At 42.5% G+C, this 14,584-nt stretch overlaps 1 protein-coding gene across 1 annotated transcript in view; it reads right to left on the bottom strand.

Moving 5' to 3' along the window:
- Window positions 1-14,584, bottom strand: part of LOC120718382 (basement membrane-specific heparan sulfate proteoglycan core protein-like) — a 72,147-nt gene that overhangs the window by 25,737 nt on the left and 31,826 nt on the right. The window lies entirely within an intron of this gene.

Genomic DNA, 14,584 nt, shown 5'->3' with positions numbered 1-14,584 from the left:
TTATCTGACACCCAAAGTTTTAATTTGTTGCAAAATGAATAGAAGTCCATTACTGTATATAGTAACTATTAAGTCTAATATATATACCCTAGTAAGCTATAGTACTTTTTCCTTTGGGAAGGTACCATCTGTGCAGTCTGCAATTTTGTTGAAGAAAGATGTTGAATCTATTTAATATTTCTTGAAAAATAATTGATTTCTGTGCATTTTTTTTCCACACTGCATCAAATTAAGGTTGATTACGTCGATTAAGCATCATGAGGTGGAGCGTGAGGGGTGGTTCCCTATTTTTTATTTATTTATTTTTGTTGTTGCTGGGAGTTGGAACCCTATTAGTTAGGTTGCTTAATATTTATGCTAAGTACTCTTTAAAATACCAGAATAGGGAGGATGGTGTAGGTTTAAGTTTATTAGATTGATCAGTATTGCTGAACTATGAAATATTTTTTTTTGCATACAGGTATAACAGAATAGCTTTAGTGTAGTTGTTGTTTTAAACTTGAGTATGAACTTATACAAAATGCAGCAAGATATTTAAAAAACAGTTTTGTTGATTAAAAAACACTATATCGGATTCAAATCGGTATCGGCAGATATCCAAATTTATGATATCGGTATCGGTATCGGACATAAAAAAGTGGTATCGTGCCATCTCTAGTAAAAATGTTTGCTGCATATATTTTAAAAACAATGTAACATACTTTGTAGACTACTGAATTGTTCCTGACCATTGTTATGTTTGTAAAATGGAGCCCAACAACAAACATGACAAACAAAACTAAAATGACTGAACTCACAGGTTATCTCAATGGTGACATCATCGCTTTTATCAGTGTAGTAAACTGGGTTTCCTCTACATCCTCTGCAGTGGTAGATTCCTCCTTGAGATACTCTGATTACTCTGTTTTGTTGATCATCTGTTCTGATTTGAACTTCAGTGTTTTGGTCACGTCTGAACCACTCATATTTCCAGCCAGCAGAGCTCCCCACAGAGCAGTTCAGTGTCACACTGCCCCCTACTGGTATGATAGTTGATCCTGGAGTCAGTGTGGCCCTGGGTTTACCTGCTGTTAGGGGAAAAGAAGAAGAAAAGAAAAAAACATGAAAGGATAAAAGTTTTTTTGTGCATTCTTTGAGAAAAATAAACTAAAGATAAAATAATACATTTTAATACCAACATTACTAAAATTTACTGTAGAAGAGCAAATATGCATAAGATACTTAAGAAAGACAAAAAAATATTTTTTTTAAATGCTACATTTAATGTTTATTTAAGGTTACTTAAACATTACAATAACACCTATAAAATCCTTTTCTGTCTCTAGTTTACAATTGTCATACACATCCATGTAACAATAATTAGGGTCTGTGAGGTTTTTTTTGCACTGTTTGTACTGTGAGCAACGCAACAGGTAAAATCAGCAAACTTGGTCGAAGTTCAAGTTTAAAAACATGAGGAAAAATACATACATATACATGTTTAACATACATATCAAAATTCAGATGAATATTTAAATGGGGATCATGCGTTTATTAAGCCACTAAGGACTTACCCAACACAGTTATAGAGATAGTATTACTGTTCTTTGTAGAATATGAGCTCGTTCTGTAACCAGAACAGTGGTATTTACCACTGTGAAGTGTTGATTTAATTTGCATTCTGTAGCTTTTGTTCGGGTTGTAGTCAATAAGTTCTCGATCATTCTTGTTGAGTTTGTAATTCCAGTCAGTGTGTAGTCCTTCCTTCATGTCACATTTGAAAATAACAGTCTCTCCAACAAAAAAAATGGATGAGCTTGGCTTAATAGTTAATACAGCATCTACAATACAACACAACCATATTATTAAAACACTTTAGTGCATTTTGCAAAACAAAATCTGATTCATTATGGTAATTCAAAATGATAAATATATAATAAGATATTTAATATCTATATTTAATACATCATGTTTAAATCTGAAGTGGAAAGTGGTAAAAATTTGGTGCAGTACTGTGTTTTTTATCTTTACTACATAAAAAAAATAGAAATAAATGAAACCAATGAAAACTGTTCAGTCACCTTGACCGTGTCCAGTGCTGAGAAGTGTACAGAGCACTACAGTAAAATAAAACAGCAGAAATGAGAGAATAAAACACACTAAAAACACTATATAGCAAGATTAAAACATTGTTAAAAAAATTATATAAAACTCCTCTGGGGGCTCCAAGGAGTCCGTCCAGCCATTAGCTCCATCTACCACTCCTCCACTAGATCATTAAATACAAAAAAAATTAAATACGAGCAATCAGTTTTTGGCAAATACCTAAAATCAGTTTTTGGCAGACAATCACTTTTTGGCACAACACGTGTTCCAGATTAACTGACATTTGTTTGAACAGATGTGTGGTAGACTTGATTTTCAGGAGCCGCTACTGACAAAACAGCAAATAAACACCAAATATTTCATCTGTGATATTTGTGAGGTTACCTCAAACACACTCCGTCAGTCTTGTTGCTCTTAAACAACTAAATGTTTAAAAATGTCGCGAGTTTACCTGGTGATATTGTCATGCAGGAGGCGATCGTCAAACGGCAAACAATTAACACGATGCAGATGTTGTTCACACGACAGCAAGAGTAAACGATCGGGAGAATCTTGTCGTCGTTATCATTCCCCTCGTACGTTTTATTACTCCGATTTCAGTGTTTTCGCTTCACAGCTAAAGCGCGCAGTTTACTTTGTGTGTCAACTAGCTCCACCTGTGGCCAAGTGCCACAGCCTACAGCCAGATTAACTTGTGACACACATCTGCACCTGGCTCTATCACCTATTTTAAATTTGGTTCATGAACAATACATTTGTAGCTTTCAGTGTTTTCTGTTCTTTCAACAACAACAACAACAAAAAACATTCAACTACATGAAATGCAGTTGAATGGTTTTTTGTTTTGCCTTATCATACACTTGAAGTTTTAGAAATCACCTCTCATTTTGTTCATATCATTTCACAGCAAAGAAATATCTGTTTCACAAATATATGACACATTTATATTTGACCAGTGCTCTCATAACACGTTCTGTCGGCATAATCAGCATTTATATGTATATCCTCATATGTTTTCAAAGACCTTTCCTCGCTATGTTGTGCCTGTGGTGAGAGAAGTTCAGGTGCAGAAACCGATGAGCGTGTAAGATAACTAAATCAATAACAGAGCCTGAAGCACTCTGAATGAGTTACTTCAGTCTCACTGGGTGACATATCAGTGTAATGCACCAACAGAACAATTATAGTTTAGGTAACCTGTAAGCTCAGGTGCAGAAACTGATCAGTGTGTAAGATCACCAAATCGATACCTAAGACGGAAACACCTTGAATGGGATACTTAAACATCACTGGGTGAAATGTCACTTTGATGCACCAACAGAAAACGTATAGTTCAGGTAACCTGCATGCCTTTAAAGAGACTGGAGCACCTAAAGAACACATGAAAACATAGACTGATTCACAGATAAGGCTTTTGCACATCTGCAGTACCTGCACATTTGAACATGTTTAATTGCTTCACTCAACAGCCTGAAGTCAGATGAATGACTCTGACAATCTAATTTTTCTTGCAGATTGAATGCACTCTCTGCGGAAGGTGGTACCATACAGTGTTCGTGGACTTCCCCTGTACAGAAGGCGACTACAAATGTTGTGCATGCTTGTCGCGGGGTCCTCTCCTAAACTTCTGCCGAACAAATGCAGGCGTAGTCAGAAAGCATTCAGTGTGGATAATTTATTCTGCCGGCCTCCCAGGTGCACAAAAGATTATTTACAAAGAAAATAGGAAACTAACTTAAGTCAACACAAAACAAACATCTATATACAAAACACAGTCTGCATGTTACCCTCTCTGTAACATCTCACTGAAAAAGAAGCCAGGTAGGCCCTGACCGCCTTCTCTTATACCCCATAGCCCCTCCCACTAGGCGTAATAGTCATCTCTTCATTATTTCTTTTACCAAACAATCTTTCCCCCTCAGCTTATTTCCCGCTGTATTCCTACAATACATATATGTATATACAGACATTTATGGCCAATTCCAGGCAGCCTACAGTGTTTCACAATAACAAAAAAACAAACCAAAAAATAATGCAGTTCACGTGACCTTTCAAGCGTACGCGAACCCACTATTTGAACCCCGGAACACCATACCATCGGCTTGCATAACCCCCGTATAATCGGCGATCACAGCGAGTCTCCGCGACCGGCTTTATTAAAGGTAAGTGGGGAAATATGTTGGCCACCCTCTGCGCTGCTCAAAATATACCTCTCACCCCTTTTTGTTTATCTGCCCGGTCGACGAAAAGACGCGCAGCCACGGTAATTGTAGAAACTAATGGTGGTGGTGCGTGTATGCGCCCAGATCAGCTGTCTGCGGCCCGGGACGGTGTAACTCAGTCACAATGCTAAATAAACAGAAACAAATGATCCCTGTTGTCTTTGCTTAATCACTGGTTTTAGTCTTGACAATCCAAATTGCTGGCATTGCATCTTTCAACATGTTTGCGGGTCGATTTGAATGATCAGCCACTCAGCCTCTACTGCAGATTTGTCATGTTAATCTAGTAGTAGGCTATGGCACTTGGCCACAGGTAGCAGTAGTGGACTGACCTCCATTTGAGACTGCTCCAGCTGCTATGTGATAGTCAGATCTGCTACAAATTGCAAATCATATGCAAGTTTTGGAAATAAACCATATATATTCCTTGTTTAGCATTATAAGTAAACATGTCTAGCTCTTCCCCACACTCAAAAACAGATGACAAACCACCTGACACACCTGAGTCACTCACTTTCTTAAATCCAATCACTCTCACTGGCTCTGTTTATTACTAATCACTGTGTAACTGCTGTAAATTCACAGTAACTGCCATCTCCTTACAAATGTTTATTAGATTAACCACATTTACACAGACTGTATATAACTACAAACTCTCTCCAGCCATTTTGAAGAATTACCTATATTGGCTGAAAATGTTTATTTCCAGGGAAAAGACACAGGCAGACTCTGCTTACAGGATGTGATGTTACAACACTAGTGAAATATTGATGTGTCATGTATTCAAGACGTATTTCTTTCTTATGGGAAGAAATATTGAAATCATCATGAACAACGGGAGTGGTGATTTCTATAACTTTGTGTATATAATTTGGCATTTCTTACTGATGTAGGCCAAAAATAAATACATAATACCATTTATTTATTATTATTATTATTATTATTATTTACAATTCATTTATTTTAAAGGTTTATTTGCAAGACACAAAATCAGACAAAATAGAAAGTTCCAAATGTATTGTGCATGAAACGAATTCAAACGTGGCAATATCCGGGAATAAGTATAGGGTCAGACATTTACAGACCAATCAATCTTAACAGCTACAAATGACAACATTGCTAATGTCTAAATGTTAATTCTGGGGTTCTGGGACCTCAGTTTAACAATTAATTTTTCATATTTCAGGACAGCAATATCCCCTCTGTCTCTCTCCACTCTCAGCTGTGGTAACAGTTCTTTCCTCTTCTTCCCGATGGTCCCTGAAAAATCTTCATTGATGTAAAGACTTAAGAGGATTAATTGTCTATCTTTAAATCTTTGAAGTTTGACCACAATCTGCCTGGCTAATCCATTTTCCTTGTATGGACCGACTCTGTAAGCACATTCAATTTGTTCAGGCCCAGCTTGTTCTTCAGCATGTGTCGGACTTTCTCCTCTGATCCTTCCCAAGTTTCTGCTTTTTCATCTATTAATCCATCCACCACAGTGTTATCCTCCTCAACTGATATTCTAAATAATCCATCTTGGTTGTTAATTCTTTGTGTTCCTCGTGTATGCTGTTCACCACTGATTCAAACTCTTTTAATTTGCTTTTAATGCACTTCTCTTCAGTTTTCAGCTCGCTAACAACACCATCCATGAATTGCAGGGTGGATTTCACATCCTGTACATCCCTCAGAATGCTGTCCAAACTTTTGTTAGTTCCATCTATGATTAACTGAACAAATGTCTTAAAGTTATCTTGCTGTTGATGAATCAGATCTTTGTAAAACTCCCGTTGCTGTTCGAGCATATCGTGCTAACAGACATAGCTGTCATCCAGTGCCAGTAGCGCCTTAACAGCCCTCGGGAGCATATTTACCAAATTTTTTCGCCTCCCCACCAGTATAGGTTTTGTTCGTTGTTTTCTAGTTGTCCTTGCCGTTTATTTGAACCACCTGTTCAGCCCTAAATAAAGGCTCGCTTTTTGTTCATTTCCACCTCATCTCAGTGTGTCTACGTTTCAGCCCTCTCTCTCTCTTAATTCCCCACAGTTTGGCTCGCTAACCGTGACAATTATGACTTGTGAATCATGTTAATGGCAGTTGAGATGGATGACTGAATTAAATTGAGTAAATGAAACACTGTGTAGTGGCTACTATGATTGGTCTCATTTTATATTCTGATTTAAAATGCATCAATTTATTAATGATAAAGAAATAATCATTCTTAAATTCTCTAATCTGAATCAGAGCACTAAAATCTAATCCAGTCTACAAACAACCAGTGTTGGGATGGTTACTTTTAAAATGTATTCCACTACAGAATACAGAATACATGCCCCAAAATGTATTCTGTAATGTATTCCATTACTCAGTGAGAGTAACGTAACGGAATACTTTGGATTACTTAATATATTATCATGCTTTTTACAACTACATGAATGTACTATTGCTGTGTGATTTATTACTATTACGGAAGGTTACTCGTCATACCAATACCAACTAGATTTTTAAATCTTAATATAAAATGAGTAATAGGGTGGACATTAGGTAAGGCTGCACTTTTTGCAACGATCTCGTATAGAAAAGGATTCCACGCGTACATAAAACAGGTCTGCGGCTCCGAACCGTAGTAATGGGTTCCATCTCGGGCTCGTAGCTGAAAACTAGCTTTACTTTGTTGTCTGGGTCAACTTTGTTAGTGAGAGACAGAGAGAGGCGTTGAAAGGCTGCTGCAACAGAGCTTATTGTTTCGTAGGAAAACACGAACACAGTGTACAGTCGAGTCTTAACAGCTTACTTATAACTGGGCTCGTCAGGCACATTTTTTGGCCTGTAACACTCTGCCTATTGCCTTCATATTAAATAGTTTTTTGAATAATACTTTTAAAAAATATTTCTTCATGTCATTATGCGGGCCACAAGTAGGGCTGACATTGGCCGCGAGGTTGAGACACAAGCATTAGAGCCTCTTAATGCGTATTTTGTTTGGGTTTCCACCAGCGTGGAATTACCAAAAATAGAGAGGGTATAGACTAACATATGGAACAAGAAAAAACCGCCATGGAATCCATTTGTTTCAACAAAATAACTGTATTCTAAATACCACCTTTTAAACGGTAACTGTAATGGTAACAGTTACTCATATTTTGTATTTTAAATACGTAACGGCGGTACATGTATTCCGTTACTCAGTTACAACCATATTGATAAGAAAACATGACAGTTCTCTGTTCACATGAACTGAACTGGTACAAATCACTGATACTCTGTTCTTATTACTAAAACGTATTTATGAATCAAACAAAGAATTGTGATGTACTCACAGAATAGGCCCAGCTCACAGAGAAAAGTAAGCCCCATCCTTACATCCAGCGTTGACACATCTGAAAATTTTTACCACTTTCAGTAAAGAGAAAGAGAGAAGCAGCAGCACATTAGAAACCAAGAGCTAGGGCTGTCAGCATTAACCCATTAATGCCCTGTTAACGTGTTAATGCTGTCATCATGATTAACGCGATTAAAATTTTCAACGCAATTAACCCATCTGTTTTACCAAAACAGAAAATGCTATTGCATGCTACATTTAGTCTGTTAATTCAGTCTCATTTTGTGGCAACTCTGAAAAAGTCCTATGTCTTATTGTTTTCTTTTGGACCGAAACAGTGGTTGTATCACATCAGCAGAAGCTTCTGAAACCTTCTATCAGATAGTCTGTTCCTTTTTGGGGAAAGCACCAATCCAACCTAAACTGAACAGCCGTTCCACTGGTCTTGGCGCTATCTGGTCCTGCCTCACCCCGTCCTGCTTCATCTGCGCCAGAGATCTCTGCACCGTCGGGTCCTGCCAGACCTCGTCCTGTCCATCCTGCATGTCCTCGTCCTGTCCGGCCACTTTCCAGGCCGTTGACTGGACATCGCTGTCACCTCTGGCCTCCGGTCTTGCTCCGTTGCCTCCAGACCTGCTCTGTCGCTGCCTTCCACGCGGCTGGCCTCCTGAACTGTTTTTTGGACTTTTGTGTTGTCAACCTCCGGGCCGGCCCCCCTGAACTGCTCGGGTTTGGACTAGTGTACTGTCATCTTCCGGGCCGCCCCCTGAACTTTTTTTTTTTTTTTTTTTGAAGGTGGCCACCTACACCTTTTGTGAATCTTTTTTGTTTGTTTGGTTGTTTTGAGGCCGGCACACAATGCACCCGACCCCTATGGCGCCTCTTGCGGGTGGTGGGCCTGCGGGAGGATGGGCCCATGTCTCCTCTTCGGGCTGTGCCCGGCCGGGCCCCATGGACTAAGGCCCAGCCACCAGACGCTCGCCCTCGGGCACCCTCCCCGGGCCTGGCTCCAGGGCGGGGCCCCGGTAACCCTATCCCGGGCAGGGTAAACTGTTCCCTCGACGTTCTTTAAGGGTCTTCTGAATCGCTCTTTGTCTGGTCCCTCACCCAGGACCAATTTGCTATGGGAGACCCTACCAGGGGGCAAAAGCCCCCAGACAACATAGCCCCTGGGATCCCTGGGACACACAAACCCCTCCACCACGATAAGGTAGCGATTCACGGAGGAGCTTAGGCTGCTCCCCCCGCGACCCAGCCTCGGATAAAGCGGATGAAGATGGATGGATGGATGGATGGTTGTTTTGAGTTGTTTTCTGGGCTCCCGTGCTTGCTGTTTTTGCTTTCTAGCTCCTTGTGTTTAGTTTGTTTTGTATTTTAAGTGTTGCTAGCTCTCCAGCATATCGATACTATCTCTCCATACCGTTACATATTCCATATGTACGGGTGTATAAAAGGCTCTTTGGGGTACTGCGCTGCTACTCCAGAAGGGGAGATTGTTTTTCCGTGTTAGTTCGGTTTTACCTCATCATGTAAGCTGTGTTCCTGGTTGCCATCCTTCACGGTGATGCTCCGAGTGTTAAGTTCATGACTGAAAGTAAGTTTCCTTAAATATGTTTATTTTCCGATCCTGGTGTTTGCCGCGGCTTTAGTTGCGTTCTACCGCATTGTAGCAGCGCATTGTTTTTGATCTAGTGATTAGAGGCATGTGCTGCAGGCTGCCGCCATTATGTAGTAATTTTATTCGGCCACACAATGGCGACAAAGTCCCTTTGTTCACAGTTAGAGTGGATGTTTCTGCTATGTATGACATCTCATTGTGTTTAATTGAGTTCTTTCCGTGTTTGGAGCGACAGATGTAACATTGGTATAGTTCGAGTCATATGTTATGATATGTACAGGGAGTGCAGAATTATTAGGCAAATGAGTATTTTGTCCACATCATCCTCTTCATGCATGTTGTCTTACTCCAAGCTGTATAGGCTCGAAAGCCACTACCAATTAAGCATATTAGGTGATGTGCAACTCTGTAATGAGAAGGGGTGTGGTCTAATGACATCAACACCCTATATCAGGTGTGCATAATTATTAGGCAACGTCCTTTCCTTTGGCAAAATGGGTCAAAAGAAGGACTTGACAGGCTCAGAAAAGTCAAAAATAGTGAGATATCTTGCAGAGGGATGCAGCAGTCTCAAAACTGCAAAGCTACTGAAGCGTGATCATCGAACAATCAAGCGTTTCATTCAAAATAGTCAACAGGGTCGGAAGAAGCGTGTGGAAAAACCAAGGCGCAAGATAACTGCCCATGAACTGAGAAAAGTCAAGCGTGCAGCTGCCAAGATGCCACTTGCCACCAGTTTGTCCATATTTCAGAGCTGCAACATCACTGGAGTGCCCAAAAGCACAAGGTGTGCAATACTCAGAGACATGGCCAAGGTAAGAAAGGCTGAAAGACGACCACCACTGAACAAGACACACAAGCTCAAACGTCAAGACTGGGCCAAGAAATATCTCAAGACTGGTTTTTCTAAGGTTTTATGGACTGATGAAATGAGAGTGAGTCTTGATGGGCCAGATGGATGGGCCCGTGGCTGGATTAGTAAAGGGCAGAGAGCTCCAGTCCGACTCAGACGCCAGCAAGGTGGAGGTGGAGTACTGGTTTGGGCTGGTATCATCAAAGATGAGCTTGTGGGGCCTTTTCGGGTTGAGGATGGAGTCAAGCTCAACTCCCAGTCCTACTGCCAGTTTCTGGAAGACACCTTCTTCAAGCAGTGGTACAGGAAGAAGTCTGCATCCTTCAAGAAAAACATGGTTTTCATGCAGGACAATGCTCCATCACACGCGTCCAAGTACTCCACAGCGTGGCTGGCAAGAAAGGGTATAAAAGAAGAAAAACTAATGACATGGCCTCCTTGTTCACCTGATCTGAACCCCATTGAGAACCTGTGGTCCATCATCAAATGTGAGATTTACAAGGAGGGAAAAACAGTACACCTCTCTGAACAGTGTCTGGGAGGCTGTGGTTGCTGCTGCACGCAATGTTGATGGTGAACAGATCAAAACACTGACAGAATCCATGGATGGCAGGCTTTTGAGTGTCCTTGCAAAGAAAGGTGGCTATATTGGTCGCTGATTTGTTTTTGTTTTGTTTTTGAATGTCAGAAATGTATATTTGTGAATGTGGAGATGTTATATTGGTTTCACTGGTAAAAATAAATAATTGAAATGGGTATATATTTGTTTTTTGTTAAGTTGCCTAATAATTATGCACAGTAATAGTCACCTGCACGCACAGATATCCCCCTAAAATAGCTAAAACTAAAAACAAACTAAAAACTACTTCCAAAAACATTCAGCTTTGATATTAATGAGTTTTTTGGGTTCATTGAGAACATGGTTGTTGTTCAATAATAAAATTATTCCTCAAAAATACAACTTGCCTAATAATTCTGCACTCCCTGTATATATTCAGATGGATTGTTGTGGAGTGTTGGTTTATTTCATTTAATATTTTATGTTTATCTTAGCGAAGCTGTTTGTTACTACAGACTGCTGGCAACACTGAGCATCTAGGTGGCAATAAAACAGCTGGCGGTGACAATCCAGCAAAGTGGAAGCCTCTTGTCCGCCTTCATGTATCCTGACCAATACACCATCTTGTTATACACCGGATGCAGTTATCTAGATGGAGCGATATGTCCTCATGTCGACCAAGCCAGTTTGAGGACTTTGATGTTAACTATATAGGCCATCCCTTTAGGGAAATGCTGCAGTGGGACACCCCACAGCCTCACCCAAGAAGCGCAAGGCTTCCGCCTCAGTATAGTCATACGCCACCCCTCTACAGCGACAGGGATGGGGCCTATTACAATACACCCCCTCTACTGGGAAGAAGTGAGCAAGATGTGGACTTTAATAGGAGTCTCTCACCTGAATTTGCACCTTCTAATTGGCCAGGGTCTTCAAGGTTCTTTATTTGTCAGATGCATAGTTATACAAGTATAACACACAGTGAAATGTAGCCTGACACGCTCCTCGACATGTGGGGGGGGGCTGTAGAGGAAGAACATTATTTATATATATATATATATATATATATATACATACATATATACACACACACACACACATATACACACACACACACACACACACACACACACCCAGACCCCCATTCGATACAGAATTCAGAGCCTTGCAGGCCGAAAGAGAGGAGATACTCCAACCACAGCGCGTTTTGAACTGAAGGAAGCAAAGAGTGACCTCAGAGAGCTGATTGAAGTGGCTCACCTGCTGAGGAAGGATATGGCTCAGCTGACTGCCTCACAGCGTAGCACCAATCAGCCCCCCAAGCGCGGTTCAGCAGAGGTATACACCACCACTGAGACAATACCACAGGATGAGGAGGTGTGGCCCGACCCACCACCATGGCCTGAACTGGTGGCAGATTTGCACACAGGATTCTCCCAAATGAAGGTTACAATACTCTGATGATGGTGTACAGTACCACCCTCTACGTCACACAGCATATTTCGCTGGTGAGCCTTCACTGCCGAGTCAACGCTGCACCCCATATCAGGACCCTGTGGTTAAGGATGGAAACACGTTTTGTGCCCCCCCCCCCCCCACAACACTTTGTAAAACAGGTTTGCTCCCAACCAAGCCTGTTCTTGCCAGTCACCCCTCTCCGGTCATGGGAGTAACCAGTGGGCACTGCAATAACCCATCTGCTCCTCTTTCAGCTTAGCTAGTGTACAGGGGCCCAAACCAACTGTTCCAAGGTTCATTCATTCTGATCCCTCTGAGTTTGCTAGGCTCTGCATGGCTCTAGAGAACCTACTCCGTCCTAATGCTACTGAGCTCTTCAAGTATCAGATACTTGTGTTCCACCTCAAGCTAGATGAAGCTTGACTCATCGCCGATTCTTACCTTAACTCACCCAAGCCGTATACTCTCTGTCCCTGCCGAACAGAGAGCTGATTTTCGTCGACAACAGTTCAAGCAGCCCGGGAGCACCTACACTCTGTATGACCTATCTGCATGGCTTCGTCAGGAGTCATGGTGTCAAGGATTTGACGGCCAAGCAGGTTTAAAAAGCAGTATAGAAAGGACCAGTGTAAAGGCTGAGGCCCGCCCAGGCTGACAAACGCCAGCGAAGGAGAGTTGAGCTAGAGGGAAGGTCAAGAGCAAAGCCTACTGTGCCTACTGAGAGAGCACAGAACACTATTTTACCCAATGTGATAATGTAGCCAAGCTCTCCAAAGAGGAAATAAAGGACTGGATACAGGTCAAAAAACGATGCTGGCGCTGTGCCCGAACTCATTTAGCTGCTCAGTGCGCGCTAAAGAAACCCTGCAGCCTCTGCCAGGGCAAACATCTGCTGGCTCTTCACGAGGTAAATGCCAAAACAGAAGGAAACAACGCTGGTATGGATGCAAAGGAGGAAAGCTGCCTAACCAGTTCAGCTTCGGGCTCACTGTACCTTGATCGCCATGGGGCTGGTAATTGTGTCATGCTAAAGATTGTACCTGTGCTTTTGAGCCATTGAGAGCGGACTCTAGACATCTTTGCTATACTTGACGACGGTTCCGAGAGGACCATGCTGCTCCCCACTGCTGCAAAGACCCTTGGTCTGACAGGCATCCCGGAGGACCTGCCATTAGGAACCGTCCACCAGGATATTCAGATGCTTCACAGACATACCGTATCCTTCAGCGTCTCTGCTGCTACCAACCTTGGATCCTACTACAAAATTGACGGAGCGTTCACAACTGATCGTCTCAACTTAGCTCACCATACCTATCCTATCGATCAGCTGCGAAGGAAGTACAAATACCTGCATGGGATCCTGGTCCCTGCCTTGAAGGAAGCCAAGATAGCGGCTGCCGGATAGCGAGTAGCTCAGCTACAGTGAGGAAACACAGCAGGGACACGGCTTTGGCGTTAGGCATACGCTGTCACCTGGTCATTGTGCAGCTTGGCTGCGGGGATACGGCTTCAGCGTTCCAAGCTTCGCTGTTGGCCTGCTTAACACTGTGGGGAATAAATAATAACAATTATAATAATGGATTGCATTTATATAGCGCTTTTCAAGGCACCCAAAGCGCTTCACAATTACACTCTTCATTCACTCTCACATTCACACACTGATGGAGGCAAGCTACAGTTGTAGCCACAGCTGCCCTGGGGCAGACTGACAGAAGCGAGGCTGCCATATCACGCCATCGGCCCCTCTGGCCAACACCAGTAGGCGGTAGGGTAAAGTGTCTTGCCCAAGAGAGAGAACCGGCGACCTTCCGGTTATAGATGCGCTTCCCAACCCCCTGAGCCACGGTCGCCCCAAACGTAATAAACAGGCTACGTTTCTTGCCGGCTAATCGTTTACCGGCTCATAGCATTCCAACCGGTTAGCCTGTCTGGTGTGTTGCCGGTAGCTTGCGGGTTAACGGTAGCAGAAGTATGGCAGCCCACACGTCCCAAATATGTCTGTGTATGGCATTTTTGCCTTTTTACGATAGGCACCAGCAGTTTGCTGTGCCTAGGCGGAAAAGGAAAACTGAATAACTACATGTGAGCAGCCTGGAGCATTCTGCGCTGGCTAAAGTAGCTGACACTTGCTTGCACTGCTTTGTTGCCAGCGCGAACTAGCAGACCGTGCTTGGTTTCTGAAATCTTTACATAGCCCACCCCTCCCCCTTCGCCTGCCTCCAAAAATGTGAGAGAGAGCGGGCTGCTATGGGGAACATGGCTGTCACTGTTATGACACCAGTAGGCAGGCCATGGGCTGAGTCCCCTCCCACACCTGTTGCTGATTTACTGCTGGCCCCTCCCACAACGTCGCTCCCATGGCTCCGCCTCTGTGAGGCCTGGGCTGGTGGAGGTTGACTATCAGGTGGCAGATGTTGAAGAAGCTTCCATCCTCTCCCCCGGTGTTGCCTGCTTGTCCCTGGGCTGCCCCCTGCTGGTCCCC

This window comes from Simochromis diagramma, unplaced genomic scaffold, assembly GCF_900408965.1.
Source record: "Simochromis diagramma unplaced genomic scaffold, fSimDia1.1 OVJJ01000141.1, whole genome shotgun sequence".
In the NCBI taxonomy this organism is placed as follows: domain Eukaryota; kingdom Metazoa; phylum Chordata; class Actinopteri; order Cichliformes; family Cichlidae; genus Simochromis; species Simochromis diagramma.
This window is presented reverse-complemented; position numbering and strand designations above follow the sequence as displayed.